The 22684-nt window shown below is 39.7% G+C and overlaps 1 long non-coding RNA gene across 9 annotated transcripts in view; it reads left to right on the plus strand.

The window, feature by feature from the left end:
* The window catches only part of LOC129638614 (uncharacterized), a 107163-nt gene that overhangs the window by 64335 nt on the left and 20144 nt on the right, over positions 1 to 22684 (plus strand). The gene's annotated exons all lie outside the window — the stretch shown is intronic.

Consider the following 22684-nt stretch of genomic DNA (forward strand, 5'->3'; position numbering starts at 1 on the left):
CTCTAAAGTCTTCCCCTCATCACCCACTGTAAAATAACTTACCTTGACAAATTAGTGTATTTTAATCCTTTTCATAGCAGTTAATACCATATAATATTTTTGTCTGTCTTTCTTTTTCTGTCATAAGTCTATTTGTTTTTCTTCCTCCAGTGGAATGGATTGTAATCTCCATGAGATCATGAACCTGTTTTTAAGCCTCAGTGCCTAGAACTATGAGTTTGGCACATAGTAGGTGACTGATAAATGTTTGTGGAATAAATGATTAAACTTGTAGCATCTAGTCTAGTTATTATGCATCAAGACTAGAAAAGATAGGTTCACCATTCTGAGAATATAAAGAAATATTATGCTGTTCAAAAAAATAAGAAATTAATATGTGATACAGTATTATTAACTAAACTACAGATTTTGTTCACAAAATTTCACAAAATTTTATGCTAGGTTCCATTATTTGTTTTCATACCTTATTCAAGGCCCCTTGTTGTATTTAACTACATTGAGCAGCTTCAACTGCATGGAACAAATTCCGGTAAATTCACTTTTCATTTTTATTCTATTACAAATATTTTCTATTTCCTTGTTATGACTTGTTAGATACACCTATTAATTAAAAGTAGACATTTAATTTCCAAATCCATGGGATTTTTAAAGTATCTTTGATATTAATTTCTCACTTATAGGTTCACTCAATTTTCTGCCAAACAAACAACTCTGTTGTTGCTTTTTAAAAAAATGGCATGATCAAGTTTTACTTTCTATTTTCATTCTGTACTCTGATCAAATCGCTTGTCAATCTAGACTATGTATATCACAGTCTCTTACTTGGACTGTATGACTTAGGCTCTTAATTCTTCAATCAATCCTGATTTCATCATATATATTCCTGCACGATACTGGATGCTTGGGGCTGGTGCACGGGGACGACCCAGAGGGATGGAATGGGGAGGGAGGAGGGAGGAGGGTTCAGGATGGGGAACACATGTATACCTGTGGCGGATTCATTTCGATATTTGGCAAAACTAATACAATATTGTAAAGTTTAAAAAAAAAAAAAAATCCTAAAAAAAACCCAAAAAACAAACAAAAAAAACCAACAACTTTATTATCCCCCAGAGTTCCTTAACAAAAAATTAAAACTTAATTTAAAATGTTAAAAACAATATTGTATAAAAAAACAAGGAAAAGAAAGTATACTTTTAACCAACATCCTAATAGGATTGTGAAAATCCCATGGATGGAGGAGCCTGGTAGGCTACAGTCCATGAGGTCACAAAGAGTCAGACACGACTGAGCGATGTCACTTTCACTTTTCCTTTCTCAGTATTCATGTTCCAATCTATCCACACATGGGATATTTTTACATGGCTGTAATGTGTGTGTTGGGCTTCCCTGATAGCTCAATCAGTAAAGAATCTACCTGCAGTGCAGGAGACCCAGGTTCAATCCCTGGGTCAGGAAGATCCCCTGGAGAGGAAAATGGCAACCCACTCCAGTATTCTTGCCTAGAAAATTCCATGGACAGAGGAATGTAGTGGGCTGCAACCCATGGGGTCACAAGAGTTGGACACAACTGTGACTAAAGCACCACAATGTGTGTGTACAAGTCTGTGTCCTATGTTTTTACTTAATATTTCATGAACAGTTTCATGTTATTCCATAGTTTTCCTATTTTCTTTATAATGATCACATAAAATTGCATTGATTCTGTGCCATAATTAAATGTCTAATGACTGAAGAATGGTTGGACTATTTCCAGCTTTTTGCTAATGGTTAAAATCCTGTTGTACAAATGACTTTTTTCCTTTTCAATTATTTCTTCTGGAGAAATTCCAAGTCATAGAATTAATGGACCAAAGGTTATAATAAATTTATGTATATGTGTGTATGTATAAATGTGAGTCATTCAGTCGTGTCTGACTCTTTGCGACCCCATGGACTGTAGCCTGCCAGGCTCCTCTGTCCATGGAATTCTCCAGGCAAGAATACTGGAGTGGGTAGCCATTCTCTTTTCCAGGAGATCTTCTGGACCCAGGAATTGAACCCAGGTCTCCTGCATTGCAGGTGGATTCTGTACCATTTAAGCTACCAGGGAGGCCCACATATGTATATAGATGTGTGTCCACACACACACACACACACACACACAGTGTGTGTGTATTACTAAATCTCCCTCCAAAAGGCTCATACAAATTTTCAGTGCTATAAACCATGTATAAATACTATTATTTCTCCTGAAATTTGCATGGATTAGGTTTCTTCTTTTGTAAAATTTTGGTCAATTTAACTGTTCTGTTATATTTAATTGCATGTTGTAAGACTGAATGTGTTTCCCATATGTTCGATTCTTATTTGTATTCCCTTGTGTGAATTCACTGTTCCCATCCTTGGCCTTTTTACTAATAGAGACCTTGGTCTTTTATATTTATATTTACTCTTTCCTGAACTCCACTTTTGCTCTACTTGTCTGCTTCTGTCTTTTTCTTAATATGGCTTCATCTCACCTCTCAGCACCATCACGACTACCCTGAAACAGCTGACCACGTCAGCTCTGTTGACTAGCCTCCACTGGGTGAGGCACAGCTTGATATTTACTGTTACCTTTCTGCCTTTTGCGGTCTTGTTCCAGTTGATTTAAGTGGAATAAATTTTCTCCTCTCTTAGTTCTAAGTCCTTTTATACCCACAAAGTTGCAGAAAACTAAGACTTCTCTGACTTCATTCTCTTGGTTTCCTCTCTTCCCTGATAATCATCTAGAGCAAAACAGTGTTCACAGTGATAAAAATGTTAAGTTTGGGACTTGGAGAGAAGACCTCTAAAAAGATGCATAACCTTAATTGATAACAGTTCTACTTTATTCTGTAACCCTCCTGTAATGGTTGTTCATCTGTAACTTTTCTTCCAGAGCCTTAGGGTAACTAATATTGCATAAGCGTGTGTAGTCAAGATAACGTGTAAAATGTGATTTATGCAATGGTGCACCTAGAATTTTGTTTATTTATTATATATTTTTATTTTAAATTAATTTTTATTGGAATATAGTTGATTTACAATGTTACTGCTGTATAGCAAAGTGAATCAGCTACACACAGATCCATTATTTTTTAGATTTTATTCCCATATAGGTCATTGCAGAGTATTGAGAGGAATTGACTGTGTTATATATTAAATACTTATTAGTTATCCATTTTATATATAGTAGTGTGTTTATGTCAATTCCAATCCCCCAATTTATCCCACCCACCATTCCCCCTTGGTGAAAACAAGCCATAAATTTTCTACATGTGTGACTCTATTTCTGCTTTGTAAATAGGCTTATTTATACCTTTTTTTTTTAGATTCCTCATATAAGTGATATCATATATTTGTCTTTCTTTGTCTGACTTAACTTCACTCATTATAATAATCTCTAGATAGATTTCTGTTGTTTTAAATTGTTATGTTTGTGATGTTATTTACCCACTGCTACCGCTGCTGCTAAGTCGCTTCAGTCGTGTCCGACTCTGTGTGACCCCATAGACGGCAGCCCACCAGGCTCCGCCGTCCCTGGGATTCTCCAGGCAAGAACACTGGAGTGGGTTGCCATTTCCTTCTCCAATGCATGAAAGTGAAGTTGCTCAGTCGTGTCCGACCCTCAGTGACCCCATGGACTGCAGCCTTCCAGGCTCCTCTGTCTATGGGATTTTCCAGGCAAAAGTATTGGAATGGGGTGCCATTGCCTTCTCTGATTTGCCCACTACCACAGAACAAATAGATTTGTGATCTATGTTTCACAATTTGAACAATTCGTTTAACATGGTGATGTAATTTCCAATAGGTATAGCAAAATTTTTCTCGTCTGGCAAATGAATATACAGATGAGCCTTAAACAGATCCACTTACATATGGGTATTTTTGAATACTAAATACTGTAATACTGCTTATACATGGATTGGTTGAATGCACAGATTTGTAGAAACCCTAAGTATAGAAGACCGACTATAAGTTATACGTGGACTAACCCCTGCCTTGTTCAAAGATCAACTGTATTTCACTGGGCTATTGTGAGGAACCAGTATTAATAATTTGGAATTATGCTGTTTTGCCTCTCTTATCTGATACTGCCTTAATTTTCTGTTTTAGCATATCAGTCAACCCTTCAAATATTTGAGTACGGTTATCAGTGTTCTATTTCCAAGACCCTTTTGTAGGTTCAACAACTCCAGTTTCTTTCACTAATCTTTCTTCCGCCCTTCTTTAGTACTGAAATCTGTTTCTATTTTATTTATTTATTTTTACTGAAGTGTACTTGATTTACAATATTAAACTAGTTTCAAGTATAAAACATAGTGATTCAGTACTCTTAAAGATTATCTTTATCTAATCTTTGTAGATCACGATTTCCAGAATCTTCACCACCTCTACCTTCTTCCTTCAGATGTCCTCCTGCATGCTTAAATGGCAACCTTGAGACAGGTACCCCAAACTGAGGAAAGTATTCTCATCATGGTTGGTGCCTAACAGACCACAGTGAACTCTTCCTCCTAAAAAATGTGGAGTTCATGATAGCCTGACAGACATCAGCTGTACGCTTTCACTGCTGGATGTTGTGCTGGACACTGTCCTCTACTTGGGTTTCATATGTCATGTCACATATCTCTGACATTAGATTGCAGGCACTTTGATGATACTGAAACAGTGACTATGCTTTTCACATCCTTCTTTGTATTGGTCACAGCTCTGAGCACATATAAAGTGATCAAATGGTTTCTGATTACTTGTTGATTCCTTTGAGCTCTTTTGAGAGCTCCTTAAAAAATTGTTCAGAGAGGACTGACCTAAGATTTCACGTTGCTCCCCTCATATACCTAGTCACCTAGAAGCATAGTCTTTGTTTTCCCAAGAGTGGAACAATAAAAGGAAGGAGAGCATAAGAGGGAATTGACAAGAAAGTTAAATGAATGAAAGTGGACCATTTTAAATATAGCTTTAACTTCTGAATTTCAAAGACCAATTTATAAAGAGGACTCAGCACATCTTAAAAATAAAATTCCTGAAGTTGACCAAAATCAGCCCCATTAATGTAAACACCTCATTTCTATCAGTACATCCCATTATTTATAGTCCTCTCACACGTGTGTGCTCAGTTGTGTCCAGTTCTTTGTGACCCTATGGATTGTAACCCTCCAGGCTCCTTTGTCCATGAGTTTCTCCAGGCAAGAATACTGGAGTGGGTTGCCATTTCCTACTCCTGTTTGTTTATAGTATATCCTGTCATTCATAGTTTTCCTAAAAAGAGCAGAGAGGAAGACAACTACAAAGACCTCACCTGGAGCATTTTAGCAAAGGGAAAAAGTCAAATTCAGTTCAGTTCAGTTCAATTCAGTCACTCAGTTGTGTCTGACTCTTTGTGACCCAATGAACCAAGAACTCCAGGCCTCCCTGTCCATCACCAACTCCTGGACTCCACCCAGACCCATGTCCATCGAGTCGATGATGCCATCCAACCATCTCATCCTCTGTCATCCCCTTCTCCTCCTGCCCTCAATCTTTCCCAGTGTCAGGGTCTTTTCAAATGAGTCAGCTCTTCTCATCAGGTGGCCAAATTATTGGAGTTTCAGCTTCAACATCAGTCTTTCCAATGAACACCCAGGACTGATCTCCTTTAGGATGGACTGGTTAGATCTCCTTGCAGTCCAAGGGACTCTCAAGAGTCTTCTCTAACACCACAGTTCAAAAGCATCAATTCTTCAGTGCTCAGCTTTCTTTATAGTCCAACTCTCACATCCATACATGACCACTGGAAAAACCATAGCCTTGACTAGACAGACCTTTGTTGACAAAGTAATTTCTCTGCTTTTCAATATGCTGTCTCAGATCAGATCAGATCAGTCGCTCAGTCGTGTCCGACTCTTTGCGACCCCATGAATCGCAGCACACCAGGCCTCCCTGTCCATCACCAACTCCAGGAGTTCACTCAGACCCACATCCATCGAGTCAGTGATGCCATCCAGCCATCTCATCCTCTGTCGTCCCCTTCTCCTCCTGCCCCCAATCCCTCCCAGCATCAGAGTCTTTTCCAATGAGTCAACTCTTCGCATGAGGTGGCCAAAGTACTGGAGTTTCAGCTTTATCATCATTCCTTCCAAAGAATGCTGTCTAGGTTGTTCATAACTTTCCTTCCAAGGAGTAAGTGTCTTTTAATTTCATGGCTGCAATCACCATCTGCAGTGATTTTGGAGCCCAGAAAAATAAAGTCAGCCCCTGTTTCCACTGTTCCCCCATCTATTTGCCATGAAGTGATGGGACTGGATGCCATGATCTTAGTTTTCTGAATGTTGAGCTTTGAGCCAACTTTTTCACTCTCCTCTTTCACTTTCATCCAGAGGCTCTTTAGTTCTTTTTCACTTTCTGCCATAAGGGTGGTGTCATCTGCATATCTGAGGTTATTGATATTTCTCCCGGCAATCTTGATTCCAGCTTGTGCTTCTTCCAGCCCAGCGTTTCTCATGATGTACTGTGCATAGAAGTTAAATAAGCAGGGTGACAATATACAGCCTTGACAAACTCCTTTTCCTATTTGGAACCAGTCTGTTGTTCCATGTCCAGTTCTAACTGTTGCTTCCTGACCTGCATACAGGTTTCTCAAGAGGCAGGTCAGGTGTTCTGGTATTCCCATCTCTTTCAGAATTTTCCACAGTTTATTGTGATCCACACAGTCAAGGCTTTGGCATAGTCAATAAAGCAGAAATAGATGTTTTTCTGGAACTCTCTTGCTTTTTCGATGATCCAGTGGATGCTGGCAATTTGATCTCTGGTTTCTCTGCCTTTTCTAAAACCCACTTGAACATCTGGAAGTTCACAGTCAAGTTATGAGAAGCAAATGGAAGATTTCTAAGTTGTGAAGCCTTATCTCACTTGCTCTGGCCCTCTGATTGCACAGTTGAGGTGGCTAAAACCTAGTGAAGTAAAGTTACTTGACACAGATCATACAACTAGTGAGAAGGACAGAAATAATGCAGGGTATAAGCCGCTAATCTTCCATATAAATATTTTTCTTTTTAACACATTATATTGTTTTCCATTTTTTGAACAATTTCTTATTTCATGATAATGTATAGTCAAAGGGGAACAACTTAAAATCCATTAATATTTGTTTAAAAATGTTTCAGCTGCTATGAATGCCAGGAAGACCTCGAGGTCATTTATCAGGCCAGGTTATTAATGTGTTTTGAAGATCCCTAGGGTCACTTGACCTTCATCATTGTACCTCATGAGGCAGATAAAGCTGCTACTAATGGGCTTATAAAACACAAATGGTCATGCACTATTGCTTAATAATTTATAACCTTAACTGGAAAGTAAGTCTTCAATAAACTTTAATTATGATTACTAATTTGCAAAGTTTTTACAAGTTGGAGAGCACCCAGATACAAATGGATGAGCATCTAGATGGTAGTCTTTTATTCCATAGAGTAATAGAAGTTTGGAGCAAATGATTGTCACTTAGAGAGCCTGAGCTGCTGGTCTTTCTTTTTAAAAACTGGATGACTAAACTTTTAATCTTTCTATGAAACTGGCTTCCTCTGAGCTGTCAAATAAAAGTATAGAATAATCGGGAGATTACGAATCAACCAGGTAGAAGAACCCAAAATATGAGTGTGTTTGGCTTTTTGCGAGAGTTTTCAGTCAAAAACTGACTTGTATATATTATTTTCTCTATTCATTTCCAATAAGAATTCTGGAGATTATCCTTTTTGATATCAAAATTCATGAACAGAAGAACTAGTTTTTAATAGCTTTACTGATGCCTTTCAGCCTCTCTTTCTGGACATACGTTAATGTTTGAGATGCACTGAGGTACTCTGCTTCCTGTTTAAGCATGTAAGAGTTTCTCATCAGTTAAGTAGGATATGAGCACTGATAGGAGAAGGCAATGGCACCCCACTCCAGTACTCTTGCCTGGAAAATCCCATGGATGGACGAGCCTAGTAGGTTGCAGTCCATGGGGTCGCTAAGAGTCAGACACGACTGAGCGACTTCACTTTCATGCATTGGAGAAGGAAATGGCAACCCACTCCAGTGTTCTTGCCTGGAGAATCCCAGGGACGGGGGAGCCTGGTGGGCTGCCGTCTATGGGGTCGCACAGAGTCGGACACGACTGAAGTGACTTAGCAGCAGAGCACTGATATTGCGGGTCTGTCTGACCCATTGGAAAACCCTTATCCCAGGAAGGCTGGCGCTCAGGCCTGGACGCCAAGCATCTGAATCTTTTATGGCATATTATTGGCAACTACTTAGAGCAGATTTTGTTTTTAGTCTAGGAAGGCATTAGAAAGCTATTCTCTACCTTTCATTTGAAATTATATATGTAGAAACTGCAGCTTTGTTCTAAAGCAGATGTTCCTGGAAAAATAAAGCTTCATGCAGTGACTGAATATATATATTCTGTCTTGTAGGTTTCATTCCCAGGACTGCATTATAAGGGGTCTCCATTTAAGCTACGTGTGCCTTCCTGCCTGCAGCTGTCATACACCCCAGTAATGGCAATCCTGACAAAGTCAGGGTGCCTTGGGTGTAAGGCATGATAAGGGACCAGCAGAAGAGAAATATGGGAAGGTGATGGGATAAATGTTGGAGTCCCTGAACCACAGTTCATCAGGAGGACTGTATTGGTCTTTTAGAGCTGTCAAAAGAAAAGTTTCACAGACTGGGTGGCTTAAGCAACAGATAATTTGTTTTCTCACAATCTGGAGACTGGAAATCAAAGAGCAAGGTACTGTCATCATTGGTTTCTGGCAAATTCTCTCTTCCTGGCTTTCAGACAGTTGCTCTGTGCATGCACACCCTTGGGTGTCTCTCTCTGTCTCTTCTTTTAAGGACACCAATCCTGTTGGATTAGGCCCCACCTCTATGATGTCATTTAACCTTAGTTACCTATTTAAAATGTCTACCTCCAAATATAATCATATTAGTACTTCAACATACAGATTTTGAGGGAAGATACAATTTGGGCCATAAACTGGGCCAACATTCCCTCATGTTTTACCTATAGTTGCCATGTCTTTGTCAAACAATTGTCATTTAGTTCATAGGTAACAATTAGACTTGAATGTTGTGTTGAAAAGATAAGCCTGAAGGATACTTTTTTTAAAAAAAGTTTTATTTTGTTATAAGGGTATAGCTGATTAACAATATTGTGATAATTTCAGGTGAACACCAAAGGGACTCAGCCATATATATATATATATATATATATATATATATATATATATACAGGTATCCATTTTCCCCCAAAATCCCCTCCTATTCAAGCTGCCACATAACACTGAGCATAGTTTCATGTGCCATACCATAGGTCCTTGTTGGTTTTCCATTTTAAAGATGAGGGATAATCTTACTGGAGAACTAAGGCCAGGCAGCCTCAGGGAAATTCAGGGAAATCTTTAGGGATGGAGAAATTCTGTTTAAATCAGAAATCCTACAAGTCAGGAAGAAGACAGTGAATATTATTACCAAGTGACCCAGTTGGTGGCAGTAAGCATTCCAGAGTAACTACTCAGAATGTGATCCATTATTCATCTAGTTCATCATGATGCTTCTCTCCTATTTGCCCCAAGCTAAGATATATGTCAATATCAAATGAGGCCTTTTCATTGACATCAAGCTTTGTGGGTGACTGATAACCTCATTGAATTTAGGACTTAGTGCTTTATCTTAGAAATAGGTGGTGGGAAATTAATGTCTCCCTTACAATATGTGGCAGCTAATTTATATGAATCATTATAGCACCCTGAGCATGGTCTCTATAGTCAAGATGTTAGATGCTGCTAATCAGTCTCTTGACATTTGAGAGATGAAGGCAGTCAATCCGTATTTGATGATGGTGACTTCAGATATACGTAAGGCAAGGCATTTGTGTTTTCCTTTGGATTTTAAAAATATTCCTGAAATTAGGCTATAGAAATATCTCCTTTTGAAATAATAATGGCCTGTGTATGTGACACATATGGCACATTCCTTCAAAGATCTTTCAAAGCAAACCTGTTTCTGGAGGTTCAGCATTTTCTTAGGAAAACACTCAGAAATAAAACTTTGGTCAAGCATTTGTTCTTTGGTTTACAAATATTTGTCAAAGTGCCTGCTGTTTATCATGCACTGTGTCTGGTACTGAAGAGATCAGGTAGACACGTTGATTATTCTTGGAGCTTACATTCTCATGTGGGAATAAATATAGACCAAACAAATAAACACACAAAAGAAAGACCCTTGCAGATATTTAAAACAGGATGCTTTGAAAGGTGGTCAAGGGATATATACTGAGGAGGAATTGCTTATAGTATCAGCCATGCACTGATCATGGCAAAAGCTTGGTAGACCCAGAGACCCACAGATGAGAAGTTTCTATGGCTGAAACGAGTTTGGTTTGTTAAAAATACTGGAAGAAGGCCATTGTTGCTGGAGCATAGAGGATAACAAGAGAGAGTGGTATAAAAGAGTTTACTGATGTGGCTGGAAACAACTCTGTAGAACTTTGGAGAAGTGGGGAGTTCGGATTTTGATTTGAGTACTTAGGGAAACTAAAAGATATTTTTGAAGTACTATTGATACTTTGCTTTAAGGAGATCCAAGTGAAAGCTGCAAGACATGTGGAAGGTTTTTTCAAGAGTCCAAGATTAGAGATGAGAATGTTTTAGTCCAGGGTGGTGGTATTGAAAATTGTAAAATCATAGATTTGGGTTCCATCTGGATTATGTTTGGGTTCATGGTGGTATCTTTAAAACTGGAGAAGTCAGAGAGAAGCAGGTATAGAGAGAGTAGAGGGAAGGAGTGGAAACCAGGATTTAGAAGCTATTTCTCTATATAGCCTGCCCTAAATTTTGACATTTTAAAAAATCTTGAGCTTTTGAAACTGATTGAATGGATGTTAGTCACTCAGTTGTGTCCAACTCTTTGCGACCCCACAGACAGTAGCCCACCAGGCTCTCTGTCCATGGAATTCTGTAGGCAAGAATACTGGAGTGGGTTGCCATTCCCATCTCCAAGGGATCTTCCTGACCCAGGGATCGAACCTGGGTCTTCTGCATTGCAGGCAGATTCTTTACCATCTGGGTCACAATTCGTTAGTACTAATCCATACTCTTGTTTTTATAGATAATTTAAATTTATTAGTTTTCATCAAATGTTTTACCTTTCTGTAAACTTTAAGATCATTTTATGAAAATATCCACTGCCACCCCAATCATCTGCCAACGTAAAGGGATAAACAATTTCCATTGAAAGTCCAATTAGAATGACATTAAGATTATTTATTAATTTGGGGAAATTTAATCTTTTTCATATGTTTTCTTCCCATCTGTGAACATGGTGTATTATTCCAAAAGTTCATAAATTTTAGTAATTTTCTTCATATAGGATTTGTGCTTTTCTTGTTAAATGTATTCCCACATATTTCTACTATTTATTGCTATTTTGAATTTTTTTACTGAATACCATTTTCTTTCTTTAGGTTATTTATAGCTGAAACAGAAAACACTAATTTTTTTTTTTTTGGATAATTTCAAAATTTGGTAAATTTCATTCCACATGGCTTCCCAGATGGCTCAGTGGCAAAGAATCCACCTGCCAATGCTAGAGGCAGAAGAGATGCTGGTCTGATCCCTGGGTTGGGAATATCCTTTGGAGGAGGGCACGGCAACCTACTACAGTATTCTTGCCAGGAGAATTCCTCGGACAGAGGAGACTGGTAGGCCACAGTCCATGGGGTCACAAAGAATCAGACATGACTGAGCGACTAACGCTTTCACATTACAAGTTCTAGAAGAACTCAGGAAGACCATGATTCTCTATCCTTAGGTTTTCTAGCCTGATTCTTTGGCTGCCAGCTACTTCGGTGAGTTCAAATTTTCACGAAGAGATGATCTCTTTTGGAGATAAATCCCTTTTCACATATTCTCTTCACAGAAAAAAAGAGAAAAGTATCCAGGTCATAAGTCATCAAAAAATCACCATGCTATTTGTCTTACCTGATAGCTTCCTTCATTTGAAAGCAAATATCGGTGGGCTGCCACCACACTTATCACAAAGTATGATGGATTTAAAAGAATTGAATATGAAAATTTTATAAAGTTTCAATTAAGTGATTTATGAAAACTTCCACAAACCATGTCAGAATCTTGCTTGAAAGATTTTCTGATAGGTGAAAAATTGTACTTGATATTTTATTTTAAGTGGTTAATTTTTCAGGCTTGGGTACAAATGTGAATGTATTTATCACTTTTTTCCCCCTAAATTATTTGTGCTATTTGGCATTAAGAAAATGCCATTTTCTACTCTCAGGTCAGAAAGATATTGTTTTCTTCCACACATTTTCACTTTTCCACATTTAGATCTTTCATCACTTGAAATTAATTTTTGTATTTTTCTTGTAGAATGAAGTAGGAGTTTAATTTTATCCCCCCCCCCCACCCCCAACAGGACTTATTGTAGGATATGTCTCTTTTCCTAATGATTCAGATATATATCAACCATATCATCCATTCCTCTGGATAAAAGGGTCCATTCTCTGGGCTCTGTATTCTGTTCCACTGGCTCATTTCCAACACCACATCATCCAAATTACTGTAGCTTTATACTATCTTGGTATTCAGGATAAGACCCTCACTTTTTTCTTCATTATAAGGCTCTCGGGTTTTTTGTCTTCAAAATTGTCTGTTTTATTTATAAACTATTACCATACCTTCTACTTTTCTTTTCCCCCCTCCGGGAATATTTTCTATGTCTGTGAGTCTATTTCTGTTTTGTATGTACATTAACTTTTGTTATTTTTTTAGATTCCACGTATAAGTGATATGATATAGTATTTGTCTTTCTCTGACTTATTTCACTAAGTAGAATATTCTCTAGGTCCATCCATGTTGCTGCAAACGGCAGTGTTTCAGTCTTTTTCTGTCATTGTTGAAGCGAGCTGACCTAAATTGTTTAAAACCACCACTCATCACTTTTTGAACCTCTTTAAAATTTTTTTGTCTGTAAATGGGAAAAATAGAAGTACCGTTTTCATGGTGATGGATGGTAATGTATCTGAAGTTTCTCAACATTTGAAACATCAATTCCCTAATCTGTAATAATACATTATTTATTAGGATTAAATGGGCTAATATGTCAGTGTAACACAGTACCAGCACATAAACAGGCACTACTTTTTTAAAAGTCACAAACCAGAGCATGGGGTTGGGAAAACTAAAGACATGTGTAAGGGTTATATGTGGGGCTTCCCAAGTGGCTCAGTGGTAAAGAGTCTGCCTGCGATACAGGAGATGTAGAGATGTGGGTTCGATTCCTGGTCCGGGAAGATCCCCTGGAGGAAGAAATGGCAACCTGCTCCAGTATTCTTGTCTGGAGAATGCCATGGACAGAGGAGCCCAGAAGGCTACAGTCCACAGGGTTGCAAAGAGTTAAACACGACTGAGAACACGCACACACGGGTTGCATGTGGGCAACATAATATGGATGCAGAAAAGTGGAAAGACATGAATTAGAAAGAAATACAGGGTCAGAAAACAAATTACCAAAGCCAGGGAAATTAAAGAATAGAAAAAAGATTTTAGTAAATATTTGGCATTTGCTTTACATATACCATTCATTTATTCCTCTGCTCGCCCTGGAGAGGTAATGATGATTATACTCATATTTATGATGTTGAGCAACTTAAGTCATTCAGATAATAAGCGTGAGACAGCTGGAATCCTTAATCTGAGACATACTCCCACTTGCCTCCTCCAGCCAGCTCAGAGCCGTCCAAGCTGCAAGCTCAGGTGACTCCAGCCAATCAGCAGCGCTCACAGGCCTTGCTTTTTTAATGTGGGAGAGAAATGATGGTCTGGCTTTGAAAGTCCTGTCTACCACTTCCTGTCCTCCTTTCAGGGACCCAGTTTTGACCGGGGTGCCTCTGACTCCCTGTTCAGCAGAACTTCCTCTCAGAGCCTGACTTTGGTCTCTCATCTTTATTATTTTTCTTTAACAATAATATTCTTTAAAAGGATGTGAAATACAGTTTTCCCCCACCTCTTCATTCCTATATCCTGTCTTCTTTATGCTCAGTTGTTTCAGTCATGTCTGATTCTTTGCGACCCCATGGACTATAGCTCTCCAGGCTCCTCTGTCCATGGGGTTTCTCCAGGCAAGAATACTGGAGCAGGTTGCCATGTCCTCCTCCAGGGGATTTTCCTGATCTAGGAATAAAATCCTTGTCTCTTACGTCTCCTGCATTGGCAGGCAGGTTCTTTACCACTAGCACCACAGGGAAGCCCATCCTGTATTCTTTAAAACTGTTTTGTTTTTTTTTTTTCAACTGATATAAAAATCATTCATATTTAAACATTACAAAAATTCTGTTTCAGAAAGTGACTCAATAACAAAATGGTGTAAAATCTACTAAACAAGTCTTTGATGGCTTACATGCTTTTGTTCACATCCAGACTTAAAGGAAAAGCATTACTAGAGTTATGGAGCCCTTACATATTGGTAAAAGTTTTAAATCACAAGGAAGAGGATTATGATTTGCAATCCACAGCTCTCTTTAGGAGTAAAGGATTTATCAGCTCAGCTGCTGGGAGTATCTGCATATAGTGCCACCCTCAGCTGTCAGTCCTCCTCAGCCAAGTTTACACCCTGTTTCTAGGGCAGCTCAAAGCAATGACTTATAGACCAATATGGGGTACTCAGAAGGGTCAGTCCAGCTTCAGAATTCCTCACGTGGTCAGCCGAGGCATTCCACTGAGACCACATTAAATCTTCACTTCTGTCTCTGACCACTCCTGCTTTCATCTCTTCCCCTTCTCAGTGTTGAATGCAAGGGTTGTTGTTTAGTTGCTAAGTCATGTCCAACTCTTTTTTGACCTCATGGATTGTAGCCTACCAGGCTCCTCTGTCCATGGGATCCTCCAGGCAAGAATACTGGAGTGGGTTGCCATTTCCTTCTCCAGGGGATCTTCCTGAGCCAGGGATCAAACCCATGTCTCCTGCATTGACAAGTGGATTCTTGACCACTGAGCCACCAGGGAAGCCCATTGCATGCAAGAGTACTCCCTAATAAACCTCCCAAGTTTTAATCTCTGCCTCAGAATTGGCTTCTGGGAAAACCTACCTGTGGCAGATGGTACCAGAGTGGTCCAAGAGAGCAAATGTAAGAAAGGGATATTGAAGTTATTTCATTCACCCTCAGTTGGTCCTGGCAACTCCAAAACTGATGACAGCTGAAGCGCAAATAGTCCATGGAATGGGATGGAAAACAGTGCAATTGTTAGAATTTTCCCTAGAGGTAAATTGGAGTGGAATAGCACTGGAGGAAAATGCATTAGTTCAAGAGATGTTTCCAGTATTTGAGAAATGTGGGAAAATAGTAACCATAAGGAAAATGGAATTGGATGGCCATTGTTAGCTTCAACTGATGCTCTGAAAGGAAATAAGAGAAAGCTGAGAACATTTAATAGGCAGTTAAAAGTGTGAAACAGATGGTCTCCTTGGTATCCTGTAAAGCAATGCTCCAAGCGGAAGAGCAGAGAAAGCCCCACCCAGCCATGAGTAGTAGAGCTCTGAAGTGGGTTGGGTGCCCAGCCAAAGTGATCTGCTAGGGTGGGATCTCAAAACAAGAGGCAAAGTGGTGATAAAAACTTTGCGGACCCAAGTGTTGTAATGAGTGTCAAGGTTAGAGGAGTGGCTACAGGATGCTGACCTGTGGAGAGTTTTGGGGGTAGTTAACAGAAGATGGTGACCCTAAAGGCTAAATGGTAAAGAATTTAGCCTTTACCATTCACTGGTAAAGAATTCGTCTGCCAAGCAGGAGACCCTGGTTTGATCCCTGGGTTGGGAAGATCCCCTGGAGAAGGAAATGGCTACCCACTCCAGTATTCTTGTCTGGGAAATTCCATGGACAGGAGCCTGGTGGGCTACAGTCCGTGGAGTTGCAAAGAGTCAGACATGACTTAGTGACTAAACAGCAACAACAACAATAGAAGATGGTGACCCTAAAGGCTAAATCAGAGGGCATCAAAAAAGAAATCTGAATCTGTACTATTAAAAACCAATTTTAAAGAATTAAAAGGTTTTTTGCTTGTTTTTGTTGCTTGTTTTTGAGCAAAGAAATGTTTATTGCAAGGGCCAAGCAAAGAGAATGGGATGGTGGTGAGGATGGGGGTAGTAAGGTGAAATGGAAGGATGGTGGTACAAGCTCAAAAGTCCTAAACTCCAAGGAACGGCATCTTCTCGAAGACAAACTACTACTAAGATACCATACCTTTCATTATAATCAGAGCAGAAAAACTATTCTCCATGATTCTTCAGTAATGCTGTCAGTACATACGGGCAACACTGTTTTCCCCTTTGGCAGCCCTAAAAGAATGTTTCTTTAGAAAACTCTTTCTGAGGTGCAGCCTGGAGGTTTATTTTAGATGTGACCATCTGTGTGAGGTGCAAGGGTTATTTTAAAAGGAGCTCTTTCATTTGTCTTTGTGGGAGAGAGGTTGCCCCAATCAAAATGACATCATGTTACTGGGGCACCTGTGAAACGATGCAGGCGTTGGCTCAAGTACAAAAGACTTTGTTTTCCTTTTTCTTTCCTATGGTAGTTAACTTGATTTCTTCTCTCCATAAATTCTTTAATTGGTTTAATAAAGTACATAGCAAACTGAGTGCCCTTGTCTATTAGTTCCATTGTGGACACTTATGTAGTGAAGTTTAAGTAACTGAAACATTGCATTTTGTGTAAAAAGGAAAATTTAAAGGTTTCAAAATAGCTAGAAAGTACTTAAAAGAAGCATTTTAAAGCAGTAGGGTTTTCTTTGATAATAATTCTCACATTCACATTAGTTGCTCTTAAATAAAATCCCCCCCTAGCATTCTGTAGGCAATATAAACCCTCTTATTTTTATTTATGTAGCATGTGAAGTTTTACTAGTGGGAGTGTTAAGCTAATTTTTCTTTTTTTTTAAGACAGAAACAAGAGATTTAATATTGACTGTTGCTGTGCCCTATTGCTAACCCGACAGCTGGGGATTGCCCCAAATTGATGTAAGTTTGTAGCATTTTCCAGGAAAGGCTTAATTTTTCTTTTGGAAGAAGACCTGATGTTACGAGAGAAGTAGGGCAGGAGTTCAGAATTTCACATGACCTATAGATACATCACTGACCATTCAAATGACTTCAGATGTTTCAGTTATCGTTAAGAGGTAAAATTTATCAGGTGAAGGGGCACAGAGAGGAAATAGTGTAACCAGAGCCTGGTTGATTTTACTGTGGATGAGAGCTGCCTGTAGGAACTGTGGTCTAGGGGGCAGAACTACTGCAAGGACCATGACATTGAAGTAGAAAGAGTTGGGGAAGAAATAGGCTCCCTATCCTGATACCTCTCTCCACTTACTGCCTGAAATTCCAGAAGCCAGAGACAAGGAGCCTGGGTGATGCTGTTATGCTGGTCACGTTTGTTGCTATTGTTCAGTAGCTTAGTCATGTCCAACTCTTCGTAACCCCATGGGCTGCAGCACGCCAGGCTTCCCTGTCCTTCATCATCTCCATGAGCTTGCTCAAACTCATGTCCATTGAGTCAGTGGTGCATCCAACCATCTCATCCTCCGTTGTCCCCTTCTCCTCCTGCCTTCAATCTTTCCCAGCATCAGGGTCTTTTCCAATGAGTCGGCTCTTCACATCAGGTGGCCAAAGTATTGGAGTTTCAGCTTCAGCATCAGTCCTTCCAATGAATATTCAGGATTGATTTCCTTTAGGATTGACTGGTTTGATCTCCTTGCAGCCCAAGGGACCACTGTATGGTGGCCACATACAGTGCAGAAAATGCCTATTGGGAGTGGGTGGTCATGGTTCCTTATTTTTGCCCTATATATTAGTTTTTCTATTGCTGATAAAACAAGTTACCAGAAATCTAGTAGCTTAGAACCATATAAATGCATTACCTAATAGTTTATGAGGTCAGAAGTCTGTAATAGGTCTCACAAGGCCAGAAGCACAGTGAGTCTGTGCTCTTTAAGGAGGTTCTAGGGGAGAATTCATTTCTAAGTCCAGCTTCTAGAGCCTGTCTGTAATCCTTGGTTCATGACTATTTCCTCCATCTTCAAAGCCAGCAATATCAGGCTGAATTCTTATGTTCCATATGTCTTACTCTCCCCTTTTCTGCCTCTCTCATTTACTTACAGCAACTTTTGAAATTGCATTGAGTCCACCTCGATAGTTCAGGAGATTTTCCCCTCTGCAAGGTCACTGGATCAACAACCTTAATTTTCCTTGGCCTTGTAACGTATTCACAGGTTCTGGGAATTAGGTCATGGACATTTTTGGAGGAGTCAGTATTTACCTATCACACATTCTTAGTTCAAAGGGGTTGCTTAGGGAATTCTCTGGCAGTCCAGTGGTTAGGATTCCATGCTTCCACTGTTGGGGGCCCAGGATCAATCCCTGGTCAGGGAACTAAGATCCCACAAGCTGCAGTTGTTGTTCAGTCTCATAGTCATATCCAACTCCTTGTGACCCCATGGACTGCAGCACGCCAGGCTTCCCTGTCCTTCACTATCTCCTGGAGTTTGCTCAAACTCTTGTACATTGAGTCAGTGATGCCATCTAACCATCTCATCCTTTGTCATCGTCTTCTCCTCCTGTCCTCAATCTTTCCCGGAATCAGGGTCTTTTCCAATGAGTTGACTCTTTGCATCAAGTGGCCAAAATATTGAAACTTCAACTTTAGTACCAATCCTTTTAATGAATATTCAGGGTTGATTTCCTTTAGGATTGACTGGTTTATCTCCTTGCTGTCCAAGGGGCTCTCAAGAGTCTTCTCCAGCACCACAGTTCAAAAGCACTAGTTCTTTGGCACTCAAGTACTTCCCTGGTGGCTCAGAGGATAGTGTCTGCCTACAATGTGGGAGACCCGGGTTCGATCCCTGGGTCAGGAAGATCCCTTGGAGAAGGAAGTGGCACCCACTCCAGTATTCTTGCCTGGAAAATCCCATGGACGGAGAAGCCTGGTAGGCTACAGTCCATAGGGTCGCAAAGAGTCAGACATGACTGAGTGACTTCACTTTCTTTCTTTGGCACTCAGCCTTCTTTATGGTCCAACTGTCACATCTATACACGACCACTGGAAAAACCATAGCTTTGACTATATGGACCTTTGTCAGCAAAGTGATGTTTCTGCTTTTTAATATGTTGTCTGGGTTTGTCATAGCTTTTCTTCCAAGGAGCAAGCAAGTTTAATTTCATAAACAGTCACTATCCACAGTGATTTTTGAGCCCAAGAAAATGAAATCTGACACTGTTTCAACTTTTTCCCCATCTATTTGCCATGAAATAATGGGACTGGTGCCATGATCTTCATTTTTTGAATATTGGATTTTAAGCCAGCTTTTTCACTCTCCTCTTTTACCTTCATCAAGAGGCTCTTTAATTCCTCCTTGCTTTCTGCCTTAAGGGTGGTGTCATCTGCACATCTGAGGTTATTGATATTTCTCCCAGCAATCTTGATTCCAGCTTGTGCTTCATCCAGCCCAGCATTTTACATGATATACTCTGCATAGAAGTTAAATAAGCAGGTTGTCAATATACAGCCTTGATGTGCTCCTTTCCCAATTTTGAGCCAGTTTGTTGTTGCATGTTCAGTTCAGTTCAGTCACTCAGTTGTGTCCAACTCTTTGCCACCCTATGGACTGCAGCACAGCAGTCTTCCCTGTCCACCACCAACTCTCAGAGCTTGCTCAAACTCATGTCCATTGAATTGATGGCACCATCCAACCATCTTATCCTCTGTCATCCCCTTCTCCTCCTGCCTTCAGTCTTTCCCAGCATCAGGGTCAGGTTGTTCCTGACCATCAGGTTGTTCCATGTTAGTTCTGTTAATTCTTGACTTGCATACAGGTTTCTCAGGAGGCAGGTAGTCTGAACATTCTTTGGCTTTGCCCTTCTGTGGAATTGGAATGAAAACTGACATTTTTCAAGTCCTGTGGCCACTGCTGAGTTTTCCAAATTTGCTGGCGTATTGAGTGTAGCACTTTAATAGCATTGTCTTTTAGAATTTGAAATATCTCAGCTGGAGTTCCATCACCTCCACTAGCTTTGTTAGTAGTCATGCTTCCTAAGGCCCACTTGACTTCACACTTCAGGATGTCTGGCTCTAGGTGAATGACCACACCATCGTGGTTATGTGGGTCATTAAGACCTTTTTTTGTACAGTTCTTCTGTGTATTCTTGCCTCCTTTTGTTAATATCTTCTGCTTTTGTTAGCTCCATACCTTTCCTGTCCTTTATTGTGTCCATCTTTGCATGAATGTTCCCTTGGTATCTCTAATTTTCTTGAAGAGATCTCTAGTCTTTCTCATTCTACTGTTTTTCTCTATTTCTTTGCATTGTCACTTAAGAAGACTTTCTTATCTCTCCTTGCTATTCTTTGGAACTCTGCATTCATATGGGTATATCAAGCTGCAGGGTATGGCCTTAAATTAAAAAAAGAACAGTTGTTTAGAAATATTAGGACTGTGCTTTTGCCTCAGAGTGTAGCAAATAAATGAATGACTGAAGGTCCATCCAACTGTACTTTCAGAATTCTCATTCTCGTACTTGTTACTGAATGAAGCATGAAGACGTCACTAGTAGAATATATATTGTTACAGATCTAAAAAGATTCCATTTGAACACAGTTTTGAATTAGAGCATTTATCAACTCTTCCCTTATTGGAACTCATCATGATATTTCGGGATGTTTAGGTTCTGGCCTTGGCAAAAGGTCACATTTTGGGACTATTATCTTCAAGAGGTGTTCAGTAATTTCTGAACAAAGGCAAGCCTATAGGGTGGGTCATGCCTCTTTCTCAGGTGAGGGAGGGAAACCTACCATAGACATTTTGTATTAGTTTTGGTGCTTTCAGGGATTTACAGCTACTTTACAAATTAGATTCATTTGAGGACCAAAGAAAATGCCTGTTTTCTTCCATTACCTGTATTAAAGCTGACCTTACTCTATTTATGGACAATTCTTAAGTTGTTTTTGGTAGATGATGGTAGCCAGAAATGGGTGCAGGTTAACTATGTCTTTAAAACTTTGCTACCAGGAGGCCTGGTGTGCTGCAGTTCATGGGGTCACAAAGAGTCGGACACTACTGAGCAACTGAACTGAACCAGGTTATAATCAGAGCGAGACTCCAGCTAGATTTTGTCACATATAACAGATATTTATTAAGTCAATGTTCATTAATAAGCTGACACGAACCATTTTATAAATCTTTTCTAAAGATGTGATAAATTTCCAGGTTCATGTTCTTTTAAGTGCTTTGACCAAAACCACACAGCGCAGTGACCACAACAGCATTCCAGAGCAACATTCTTTGCACTGCTATCAGTCAGCCAGAAATCCTCCTAAGAAAATGTTTGGGTGTGAGACTGTTTAGAGATCAAGCTCCAGGGTCCATCACTAAGGATAGAGGCCATAGGCTGGTGCCAGACTCATATTCTGTTTTAAACTATTTTAGTCAGTTGATGGGCTTTCCTGGTAGCTCAGATGGTAAAGAATCTGCCTGCAATGCAGCAGACCTGTGTTCAATCCCTGGGTCGGGAAGATGCCCTGGAGAAGAGAATGGCAACCCACTCCAGTGTTCTTGCCTGGAGAATACCACGGAGAGAGGAGCCTGAAAGGCTACAGTCCATGGAATTGCAAAGACTTGAATAACTTTGCTTTCACCAAGGAAAGCCTATTTCTTATATTCATTATGCTAGACAATAGGCCACTCCACCAAATGAATTTTTTTTTTTACACTTGCTATGTTAATTATCAAATCCTGAAGTGTCAAGGGAGCTCAGATTAGCTGATGAAGCACTTGTGGTAGCTGCCTCTGAAGTTAGCACTTTTCATATTTTCCTAACTGACCACTTCTGGACTGTTGCTCTTCCATTAGAGCAACTGATTGTTTCAGCATGAAGCTCAGCTAACTAGTATATGTATAATATCTCACTGTATATGCTGGAGTAGTTGAAACTTTATGATAGGCATCATAGAAATCAGTAGTGAAACTTTGAAGCCCCACTAAAGACAGCTGCAGAGTTGACTTATTTGTTGACCAAAAGAAAAGAATTTATAGCCTTTGAAGTTGAGTTTTCTGGGCTGATGTAGGTTTGCGTGTATGCTAAGTCACTTCAGTCGTTTCCAACTCTTTGTGACCCCATGGAGTGTAGCCCACCAGGCTCCTTTGTCCATGGAATTCTCCAGGCAATAATACTGGAGTGGGAAGCCATGCTGTCCTCCAGGGGATCTTCCTGACCCAGGGATCAAACCTGGGTCTCCTGCATTGCAGGCAGATTCTTTACCAACTGACCTGTAGTATAAGTATGTTCTACATTAAGTTGACACTGACCAGTATTCACTGAACTTCAATACTAGACATAGCTCTTTAGGTATAGCTTCAATGGAGAAATCATCTAAAACCTGTGATTAAATCAGTTTTGAGAGTTTTAAGGGGACACTATATACAATATCCTTTGAGCAAACTGAGAACTAAGACAAAAGAGAAAGGCAGATAAGAGCAAAAGATTATGGCCAATGTATCTCCCTTAGTACAAGTGATGCAAGGAATAGTGGTTAGATCATGGACTTCAAATCACATACACGGCATCTGAATCTCAGGTCTGCCACTTCCTGAAAGTGTCATCTAAAGAAAGC

The sequence above is a fragment of the Bubalus kerabau genome, chromosome 1, assembly GCF_029407905.1.
Source record: "Bubalus kerabau isolate K-KA32 ecotype Philippines breed swamp buffalo chromosome 1, PCC_UOA_SB_1v2, whole genome shotgun sequence".
Taxonomy (NCBI): Eukaryota; Metazoa; Chordata; class Mammalia; order Artiodactyla; family Bovidae; genus Bubalus; species Bubalus kerabau.